The sequence below is a fragment of the Mastigoproctus giganteus genome, chromosome 5 (assembly GCF_048544385.1).
Source record: "Mastigoproctus giganteus isolate SK-2022 chromosome 5, ASM4854438v1, whole genome shotgun sequence".
In the NCBI taxonomy this organism is placed as follows: Eukaryota; Metazoa; Arthropoda; class Arachnida; order Uropygi; family Thelyphonidae; genus Mastigoproctus; species Mastigoproctus giganteus.
Window position 1 is genome coordinate 72334940 of NC_143579.1, and position 12101 is coordinate 72347040.

The 12101-nt window shown below is 39.0% G+C and overlaps 1 protein-coding gene across 1 annotated transcript in view; it reads right to left on the reverse strand.

Annotated features, from left to right (window-relative positions):
- Positions 1-1580, reverse strand: part of LOC150085482 (potassium voltage-gated channel protein Shaw-like) — a 124614-nt gene extending 123034 nt beyond the window's left edge. Inside the window, exon 1 of the mRNA XM_090373289.1 lies at positions 1517-1580. The gene's annotated coding sequence lies outside the window, so the exon portion shown is untranslated. The remainder of the gene's footprint in view (positions 1-1516) is intronic.
- Positions 1581-12101: the final 10521 nt, after the last annotated feature.

The window sequence follows — 12101 nt, forward strand, 5'->3', positions numbered from 1 at the left end:
TCTTCGATATGTTGACCCCATGACAGGGGTCGCAAAATTTGGGGGAAGAGATGACAGATTTTGGGTAATTTTCAATCTCATCATTTTCAATAACCCTGGGAGCCCCTTTTCGGTGGGTATGTTAAGGGCGAAGCATGGATTTACTTTGTGTTTCCTACGGCTATTTCCACGCAGAGCAGTTGGGTTGTTAGTGGAGAATAGAGATACATCGTATAGTCAGCGTCTGGACTGTTGTGGACACATCTCAGGAGCGTTTATGGATATCACTTCTTTTCTACTTAGTGCTTCATAAAATGGCCTGATGATGGTGCCGAGGGGCCATTTGGTGCACTTTCCAATCATTTCAAACTGACTTCTATCACAATAGATGCGAAAAGAACCATATGCTGTGCTTCAAGTGTTCAATCTCTGAATCTTTAAGTCTAATTGTAGTCTATGTATAAGTATAGTGCGAAAGCATCAATTATAGTCTAACTGTAGTTCCTCAATCAGTACATCTCAAAAAAACATTTATCATTGAATAAAATTGATATTTTTAAAAATTCGCCGAACTTTCTGATCAAACCTTGTAAATGTTTAAGTTCTATGAGTTGGAATAAAAGGTTTTTCATGCTGATAACAGCTATCAACACAAAAATAAACTTATACTGCTTGTAACATACTACAGCAGACTGTCCAAATAACGGCACCCAAAATAATGGAACATTGAGATCGGATGTTTACATAGAGGGCAGATGTCTGCAGTGCCGAAAAAAGAAAACAAGTCACGTGATTACTGTATTTGAAACTGGATTCTGTACTAACATCACGAATTATACCGCTGTTTTACAATCATTTTAAATTACCCCCCCCCCCACTATGGCTCCTGAAGTTAAAAAACTTCATACAAAGAAGAACAACATTAAAGCTTAGCGAAAAACTTGATATAATCCAAACTATTACATTAGGGTTACCCAGGAAGTTAATTCCTATACCCAGTCTATACTGTGTCTGGAAACTGAGTGCGTTCTTTGGTCGATTTGCTGGACGAAAAACCTCAGTTTCTGGGGGAAAATCTTGCTAACTACTCCTGAGACCGACTAACTCAGCCACGGAGTAAAAAAAGCCCATAAAATTTCCTCGCGTCATCGACGGGATTCGAACCCGGGCCTTTCTCGTCCGGTGTGGGGGAGGATGGTGACGATACCACTGTGCTACACACGCAGACTAAACTTGATATAATAACGAAAATAGAACGAGGCAGACGTGTATTAATGGAAGAATATAACGTTGGATCGTCAACATGTTTGTTTTTTTATGTGCAGTTAATAAATTTGCATTCTTAATCTCTCTATTTCTTATTTAGCCTCATTATTTCTGCATTGAATATATTAAAAATAAAACTTTATACATAACGGCACCTTGAATCCCGGAAAGTGCCGTTATTCTGAAAGTCTACTGTACCATAATTTTATGTCGAAGTTTTGGGTCACCCGTTCGTGCCTTAAAAATATTATTAGCATCACTAAAACATTACCCCGTTCCTACAGCATTTTGTTACTGCTGTCGGTCTCTCATTGCATACCTCAGCAACAATTCCCCACAAAACTTGTAAGGAGCGGCGAGAAGGTTCGCAGTAGGGGATGGTGGAAGAAGTCAATAAAGTCAAGCAACACCGTGATCAAGTGGCCTTCCGTCTCGTTTCCAGGGATACTTGTCACTCGACAAGTTGAGTATTAAGCGTTAGTTTGCGGAAATCTCGCAGCCCAGCCGGATGTGTCACTCGCAATGTCACCTGTTGTTCCACTGAAATTTTGTCGTGAACGTCTGAAGTTCAAAAGTCGTATAAGTAAGTTTAACAACTTCTTGCTCAAACGAAAACACGCACGCTCGATCTGTCGTGTGTTCAGTTTGATCCATGTGGTTTCCTGCCAGTTGCACTTTTTTTTTTTTTTTATTTAAGCGTGTGCGCAGATGTGCAAGTGTCTATTAGCTTTACCACGGCTGTCCGTCAGCATTTAATAACTCCACTCCCAACGGATGGATTTGCACGCAATTTGAAATTCGGCTCATTTAGAAACATTTCGACAGAAACAGTTGCCTATTTTTTTTTTAATTCTACAATACAAGCCAAACTAATTATGATTTTGAATAATCAAGTTATAACGTCATTTATAAGTGACCAATTGTATTGAAATTAAAAACGTTTTTACTGGCGTTATTCCAAAAATTTTGTAACGAAAAACCGTCATGCGAAAAGCGTTACGAAAATTTATTCCACTTTGATTTATCTTCTACTAGACCAAATTTAATGAAATTTTGCACAGAGCTTCATCTTAGCTCTATACTAGAGGAAAAACTTTCATACCTCTGAAAATTGTAGTTGTTTTTCCAGGACAGTGGAAAATATGAACATGTGAACAAGGTGATAATGTGGACGTATAGCAAGCATATTGTTGGAAAACTAAGGAATTTGGAAACAGAAATATTAAGGTTTTAAGATTAAAAAAAAAAAAAAAAATTCGGAAATGCGTTAATTCGAAAACGCATCTGTTTGTTTTTTTTTTCCTTTACAATTAAACTGAGGCTGGAAAAGAGTTCTGCACAATTATGAAAACATTCTTAAACTTGGACAGTCATCAGATCTTTCGATAAATACTACACGTAATGGAACAACTATAGATGGTGTATTTAGTCGTGTACTCTTCAGTGTAAAAATTATATATCCTACTTTAAACATCACACCAATACTTTCAGTAACCGATATGTAATTATTATTAATAAAATAAAAAAGGTTCAAGTCGATCAAACCAGGAAGGAGCTACGATAACCGAGTCGATTAAGCTAGATGTTCTTTGATTGGTTATTGATAACACACGGGATTCGCAGAAAAAAGACAGACGAGAAAAGAGGGGTGTAACGTATACGTAAGGAATATTAGCTCCTGGAATCGGAGGTTAAGGGGGGAAAAACCGCGTTTTGAAATGAAAACATCATGTTTTTTCGTAAGTGAATTACCAAACTGGTAAAATGGCATCGGTTTTATCATATCTCATATTGTGAATACCTTCACAACGAGTTGCCTGATATTGCACAATATGAGATATGAGGAAAACGATGCCATTTTATCAATTTGGTAATTCACTTACGAAACTGTTCACATTATGAGAAAGGCACCATCTGGTGCCTTTCTCATAATGTGGAGTTATACTTCATAACTGGGTTGTCACTATTGCAACACCAGGGTACCTACCAGCCACCGATGATAGGCCAAATAGCCTTGAAACGGCCTTCTGGGTGGTGGTATCCACCGAGAATAAGTAACAATAGTCTTCTCCATTGGTGGAGCTTTACGTATTCGAGGTGGTGCAATATCAGGCAACTCGTTGTGAAGGTATTCACGATATGTTAAAAATGATGTCATTTTACCAATTTGGTAATTCACTTACGAAAAAACATGATGCAATTGCACTAACATTTTCATTAAAAACTATTTTATTAAGATGTTTTTTAAAAACTAAGTTTTTTATGTAATTTTTGTCGTTTTACGGACAGGGCGACTGGTGATTTTATCCTCGTCCCTCTGAATTTTCTGCAGTGCAGTGCATTGCAGAATGTCCAGATTTTCAGATGCTGCAAGCGAGACACGTAAAAGAATGACAGAATATGTGATGTTGCGATTTATCAAAGCAGTCTATACAACTAGAATTCTATTGTAATATTAAGTTTGGTAACTACTGTTCTAAAATTGCCTTAATATTTCACATCTCTGGCAACAATTTGCAATCGCTGACAAAAAACAAAAAAAAAAAAAAAAAAGATGGCATGATTTCTTCTCCTCCGCAGCAGACATTGTTTGTTATCGGGAGTCTCATTGAATAACTGACTTCGTCAATTACTACCCTGGCCCTTGTGGGTAACGAAGCGGATAATGTCGCTGCTTTACTGATTGTATGGAAAATGTATGGAAAAGTGTTACTTAACCTAGACGTTAAGTAGCACTTTTCGTCAAGTTATAGTGCTTGTTTCAAAATGTGGCCAAGTTCATCGATCTAGGGTTGGAGATACACGGTCTCCCTTTTGGTTATTCGGCTTCCCCCATCCTGGAGAGCAAAAAATTACCAAAGAATACACGCATTTTACAGACGCAATATAACGAATCTCGTGGCCTTAACTGCCTTGGCGCTTATTCTAAAAGAAACAACTTGATATCCGTTTGAAAAAAATTCAGTGGTTCAATTTCTCTCGCTGACAGAAAGTTTTTCACTCAGTAATGTAGTCAGCTGGTATCAAGCAGAAGTGCAAGTCCTCTCTTCCCCTCAACTCCTCCCCCGGTCACATAAACAGCAGAATGGTACACGTACTATATCTGGGTATATTACGCAATTTACTGACATAATACTCCAGCGGTCTCGTCAGCAAAAGGATTTAACTGACTGCCAACAGCAGACAGACTCCCAAGAGATAGGACGTAAGAACGAAAAGTGAACAGATGTTATTATTTACTGTCTGCAGTTGGTATAAATTCTTTGTATATGCAAGACAGCATATCGGAAGTTGCGAAATAATGTATAGTAGAAGAGTAATGATGGATGGAGTTTAGTAATTGTCCTCAGAGGACTATTGCGTACAAAAATACATATACATTAACGGGAGAATTAGCTACTCTAATGTTCCAGTAAAGTATGATCATAACCTTAAAAATAAATAAATTCTACGCCACGAAGTGACTGGATTTGCTTTTGCAATAATGGGACAGATATCTAAACACCCACAATGATTTTATAAGTTTTAACGAAAAGTAATTTTAATAACTTGTTTAAGACTCATTAATAACACTTATACGCGGTTTAAACTTGCTATTCTTATTCTGAATAATTTCAAATGGCTAAAACGGCAGTATCATTCTTTGTCTTTCTTCCACAGGATGTTTTACTATACATTTTTTCCCAATGCAGAGAAAGTGCCGAAGTTAAAAAAAAAAAAAAAAAAAAAAAAAAAGAAAAAAGAAAAAAAAAAAAGTATATTTTTTCAAAAGTGCGAGTGCATAGAAAATAAATTTAATCCCATTAGCACATTTTATATTGCAAAATAAGTTTAAATATATAAATAAAAACAGTACAGTAATTTAAATTTTTGGTAGGCTACCTGTACTAACCTCCCCAATAAATAAATAAAACATCAAACGTTTGCTTGGAAACAAAGATCTCATTCTGCACTGTGATTCGTAGCAATGGCAAAGTGCCAAAGTCTTACCTTCTTTCCATCTCCTCTCGTCTTCTAACACAAGTTGTTTATGCGAGATACAGAATAACAGGCATTGCGTCTTGCGTTTTTAATGTTGGTATCGACAGTTCTATACACAGCATTTGGAAACGTGTTTGTGTAATCGCCATAATTATTTATCCATCGAACTATATGACAGAATTAAATCTTCATCGAGCAAACTTCATTTTTATTTTTTACTTTTAATAAAAACTGAAAATAAATTTTAAGTATTCGTATATTAGGTTAATCGAACACAGCTTCAACTAACTAACCAAAATTAAAGCGAGCACTAAATATTTCAAGAAACGGCTTACAACGGGCATTTTATATTTTGCTATCTTCTGCCTAAATTATTAATCTCGTACACACCGCTTAAAGGATAACTAATATTCTGGGAGAATAATAAAGAAAAAAAAAAAAAAAATGTACGCACAACTTATTACTAAATATTTAAATAATTATTTTATAAGGATGTTTATGCAGCTAAATATGAAATATTAACAGTATTTAAAAAATGGATAATACGAAACAATTGCAATTACATAAAATTTTGTAACAGGTGTTGATTTTTAATTTTATTTATTTTTGAACGTTTAATAATTATCACCATTTGCGTCTTCTTATGAATTAAAACTATAAAAATATTACCAGTTTTTATTTCAGTGCATAATTTTAAAAATTAATCTTAATTTCATTCTTTCCGGCTGCAATATTGTAATATTTACAAATTAATGGATTCCAGGCAAAGTGCCTTGAATTTAGTTCCTCACGGGAATTGTTATTTAACAATTTAAAACATAAAATCAGAGTTTTTGTTTGGTAGCTTGAGTCATTAGCTCAGGAGCTATAGGGTGGCCACTGAAAGACTGAAGGGTTTGAAAAAGTCATAACTTGTTCATTTTTAATCTTTTTTTATTTTCTCTTTTTACAGGTTATAGAGCATCCCTTGGAGATTAAAATGTGGCCACTGAAAGACTGACCATGACCACTCTTTCAGAATCTTCTGAAGCGACGTTCTGGCGATGCCTAGTTGAGCAGAGCGACGACGGGTGTAAGGTGTATTTAGTGTCGGACGGCACCTGGGGTTTCCCCCATTTCCGCGTAGTTTTCATTGTGGGTGTACCAGTTCACTGGAAATGCCAGAGATTCAAAATTGTATGGATATTGTACATGTGTAGTGCCATGTAGCGTTGTTCATCTGGTCGTTTAGCCGCTGGACCCCTACTGAGGCCCAACTTTGCCCCACCTTCGCCCCGTGGAGGCAGACCAGGAGCCCAATAGACTTAAGTTATTCTGGCAGGTCCTGTCACCTAATTTCCTGAGATTTCAGTGGCTAGGACCTAATAAAAAAAATAAATAAATAAAATAATAATAAAAATAAAATATTAATAAAACATAAATAAATAAAACAATAAAAAAATTATATTGTATTTATATTGCATGCATATATGTGTGCATACAAGCACATATATGCACACACGTACATATACAGGGTGTTTCAGTTAAACGTTTCAGAACATCTAAGAGGGGTAGGGTACATCCTGACAACTCGAAATCATATAGCAATGTGGGGTCGGAAATGCTTTCCTGAAGCGATGTTGTACACAGAAGCACCATAAAGAAAAGAGACCGTAAGTGAGAAATCGTTTTAATAATACATGAAAAGAAGCAAAAGGTACATGGATTAAAGTAAGTGTTCGAAGTTTCTTCCACGGGCTACAATGCACGCCTCACATCTCCGACGCATGGACATCCGAACATTCTGGAATACTCCAGGCGAATTTCGAATTTCTTCGCAGCTACTGCGATTCTTGCAACCAGCTCCTCAGCATTGTCAACAGGGGTGTCATAAACTAGCGATTTCATATGACCCCAGAAATAAAAATCAAGACATGATAGGTCGGGTGACCGAGCAGGCCAACGCACGGGACCACCACGTCCGATCCACTGTTGACCAAATGTGACATCCAGGTAGTTACGAACATCTCCGCTATAATGGGCAGGGGCTCCATCGTGTTGGAACCACATTGTCTGTTGCGTCGATGCAGAAATCTGTTCATCTCTCAAAAGTTGTGGCAATACTTGCTGCAGAAAGATTAAGTAGATAGGTCCGGTTAGACGACACGGTAACAGGTAAGGTCCGATGAGGTGATCTCCCATAATACCGGCCCATACATTGACCGAAAGTCGAATCTGTGCTGCACGACGTCGTATTGCATGCGGGTTCTCGACCGCCCAGATATGGTCGTTATGCGTGTTGAAAATTCCTTCCCTTGTGAAGGATGCCTCATCGGAAAACAACACTTCAGCAGGAAAAAGGGGATTTGTAGCACATTTTCCAAGGTACCACTGTGCGAAAGCAATACGAGGTGCATAACCCTCCGGTTGCTGTGTCTGGACACGCTGCCTGGAGTATTCCAGAATGTTCGGATGTCCATGCGTCGGAGATGTGAGGCGTGCATTGTAGCCCGTGGAAGAAACTTCGAACACTTACTTTAATCCATGTACCTTTTGCTTCTTTTCATGTATTATTAAAACGATTTCTCACTTACGGTCTCTTTTCTTTATGGTGCTTCTGTGTACAACACCGCTTCAGGAAAGCATTTCCGACCCCACATTGCTATATGATTTCGAGTTGTCAGGATGTACCCTACCCCTCTTAGAAGTTCTGAAACGTTTAACTGAAACACCCTGTATACACACAACGTGCATACACATACCAGCGTCAATCGAGGGGTTGATATCGCTTGAGTTGATAGGCCGGGACGTGGGCGAAGATATATTGGTTGTGCTTAAATTTAGGTGTGTGGGGCTTCGCTAGCGTGAAGATAGAGAGAGGGGGGAGCTGAATACTGGGGGCAGAAAGACAGAAGTATGGGGCCAATAGGGAAGACAGCCCCAAGTTTCAGTGTGGCATGCCCATGCCCCACCAGAGTAGAAATGAGGGTGGGGGACGAGAGAATCGTCTCTCCGGGGGAGTAGGGTTTAAAGGTGAAGGGGGCTAGGGTACCCTCTTCAGGCTGCCGTAAGGCTTTGGGAGCTGGCTGCAGTTTGTTGTCCTGTCACGCTGCATGAGGGTTGTCATCGCTTCAGATGTGGTTGTTATGGTAGTTTAAAACCCCATCACGTGTAAAACCAGCCTCATCAGTGAACAAGATAAATGCCGAGAAATTCAGGACCACACCACACTTTTGTTGAATGCGTTGGCACAATGTTCTTCTTGGCAAAAGTCTGCCTCAGTAAGTCCTTGCACCCGTTGAAGGTGATAGGGGTTAAGAAGGTTTTCATGGAGAATATTCCAAATAGTTGCATGACTAACTCCTTCCTTTACTGCAATCAATTCTTCTTGTACTATTTGATGGATTTTCGTCCACATTACGAAGAACTCGTTCCTCAAGGTCAGCATTTCGTGAACTTTCTAAATAAAAAGTTCATGTGCTCTTAATGCTCTTAATGCATTCCCATCTGTAAGACCATAAGTGTAGTGCATCTCTGCCATTTCACTCAACCAATACATTTTCTTTGCGAGTTCCTTAATCCGAAGTAATCTGCAGTATCTTCCACAACCAACTAACGTGTGTAAACAACAAAGCAAAAGCCAATCAGCAAAACAAAACACTGCTACACGTTGCAGATATCTTTTCCGCTGAGCGGTGGAGTCAACTAGTATCCTGTTTACATGACTTGATAGCGGTATCGAGGCGTGAGGGGAAGAAATTAAGCGTTTCTAGACCCATGTTTGTATGAACTTGTTTTAATGTTTGGTCGATAGGAATACGCTCCTAGAATATTTGACACCAATTTAAACACACCCTGTATATACATTTTTTCCTATGATACCATCTATAACAGCGCCTAACAATGGAATGTAACGGAAGTTTAGCAATGACGTCACACTACCCACGCGACTGGTGAGAAACGTGATGTGAAATAAGGAAATTAAAACGATAGCATACGGGGCCACGGAATCTTGTGGCAAAGTTGCCGGCTTGCTGAATAACTGATCGAGGTTCGATTCCAGCTGCTACCCTTATGGGAATTTTCCCAGGGGCATTGAGTTTGGCGGTCTCAAACCGTGGTCGTGAGGTTTTTCACCGGGTTTGACTCCGGTTTCCCCTCAAAACAGACAAACCGCCCTTCGCGACGAGGGGTACACGAAAATTTGATAGGGCTAGGGACGCGAGTAGACTAAACTCCGCAGCGTTTTCGCTGCGGACTTTACTCTTGAGGGAAGGGGGGGTAGTGGAGCAGCCGCGCCACCATCATGCGTTAATTTTGTTTCTGCGCATATCAGTAAGCATAATATCCAGTGCTTCAGCTACAGTATATACAGATAGCCCATGTGATATATATCCCCCCCAAAAAAATAATAAATAAATAAAAATAATTGCTGGCATTCTATTTGTGTGATTTTAATGAAACATAAGAAGGGTCGACAAATCTTCCTTACAGAGCGAAATATAAAATTTCCTTAAAATCCATCCACGAGGAAGAGTTATTACATGCAGACGGACGAACAAAGAAATAGTAATTGCAGAATTTCCATTAGTCCGATTTTAATGTTATTTGGGATGCTCAACAAATCTTTCTAAAAGGTCCAAATATAAATTTCATGAAATTCCGTCCTAAGTGTTGAGTTGTTACATGCCGGGGTTGTTACACCAGTTGTTACATGGTGAAGGCAATGGGCGCATTACGCATATACTATCGTTCTTAAAAACGGAACCATATTTTGCAAATCGGGCAGTTATTTGTATTGTTAAGGTAGGTATGATTACTTTTATTTATTGATATGAAAATATCTATAGCGGCACCTAACAATGGAATCTAACCGAAATGCGAACGTTGTGGTCAAATATTTGTATTGTTGCAATTATACTTCCAGCAGTAGTAACTGCAGGAAGTAAAAAACCATAAAAATCATACTACCAGCAGTAGTAAATGCAGTTACTACTACTACTACTTCATTTGTAGGTCAGTATGACGTCACAATCATACTTCATATTGTGACAATCATATTTCATACGTCACAATCATACTATCCTACAAATGGATTTCGCTAACCTCTTCCAAGCCAAGGATGTTTTCACATAAAACATCTTTCGCCCGTACATACAGAGCACACACATTCAGATGCAAAATATAAATATAATTTATACAAAGGGTACTAGGAAAGTTTTGCAATACAACTTTGTTTATTTAATTTTTTCAAAGTAATTTCCTCTACATTCAATACACCTCTCCATCCTCCGAAACCAATCTTTAAACCAGTTCTGCCAAGTTTCACTAGGGAGTAAAGCACACTCGTTGTCCCAAGCCCGTAGAAGGTCCTCATCACTGGAAAACCGCCTCCCTTTTAGCTTCATTTTCACATGCGGGAACAGTGCAAAGTCGCAGGGAGCAAGGTCTGGATTGTAGGGAGGGTGCTCCAGAAGTTTCAGTCCTGTCGTGGTCAAATATTCGGTGCAGGCTTTGGCGCGGTGAGCTAGAGCATTATCGTGATGGAGGTACCAGGTGTCCATTCTTGACTTTGGCCGCAGGTTCTTCATAGATCCAATGACTTTAGGCAGGCATTGTTCAGTATACCACTTAGCTGTGACTGTCTTCTGCGTGTCCAAAACGACACGTTCCACAATTCCACTCGATTTGAAAAATACAGCTATCATTTTCTTCTTTACAGATCGGGATTTTCTGACAATTACGGGTGTGTCGTCATCATCAAAGACCCAAACTTTGTTTTGAGCCTTGGTCGGCAGATCGTAATAGTACAGCCAAGTCTCGTCACCTGTCACGATGTTGTTCACATACCGAGATTGTCCCTTATCAAACTTTTTTAACATCTCCCGGCACCAAGTCACACGTCGTGTCATCTGCTCTTCAGTCAGTTGATGCGGCACCCAGAGACAACAAAGTTTCTTCACGTGCAAATGATCTTGCAGAATCGAACGAATTGCTGGTGCATTTAGGCCCAAAGTATCCTCTATCTGTTGGTAGGTCACTCGCCTGTTTTCGTCAAGCATTTTCCTCACAGCAGTAACGTTTTCCTCCGTAACTGACGTTCGTGGCCTTCCCGGCCTCTCAGAATCCTCCAGAGTGAAATTTCCCCTTTGGAATTCTCTATACCACCTGAATATCGTTGTACGATGTGGACAATCATCATCTAGTGCAAGAGTCATTTCTTCTAAGCACTGGTCTATGGTTAAACCACGCACGAAATTATACCGCAAAACTGTCCTTATCTCATTTCGTGACCACGATGCCATCGCAAGCACTTTACACTCTCACTACTAATGAATAACTGAGCCCATCGACTTGGCGCGGCGGCTACTATGCACGTATGAACATGTCTCAACATGCAGCAACAAGCAGCTTCCTGTGATTCATTGTTGCGTCATATTGCAAAACTTTCCTAGTACCCTTTGTATATTTTGCATCTGAAAATTTGTTTTATAAACAAAAAATTTTAAAAAAAAGTGTATATTGTTTTTAGTGGGGGAAGGGTTGTAAAATCGATCTCCCGCATTGGAATACTAAGGATGTGGTCAGTGTAAACTAAAGCCATATTACACCGTATATATTGTCCATAAATTGCGAGTGGCGTTCAATTTTCTTTTTGCTAGAAGAAAAACCAGTTTCCAGAGGAAAACCACACGCCTGAGACTGATTAACTCAGCTATGCTGTTAAAAAAAAAAAAAAAAAAAAAAATTCGAGGTCGAACTTTCCCACCCGGTGTGGAAAGGACGTTGATTATACCAACTTTGCTACCTTTCCCCAATGAGTGAAAGTAAGTTTTCACGTGTGTTCAATAAGTTGTACGATTTCTATGGTGGCAGAAGTTCTGTTGAAGAGGAAA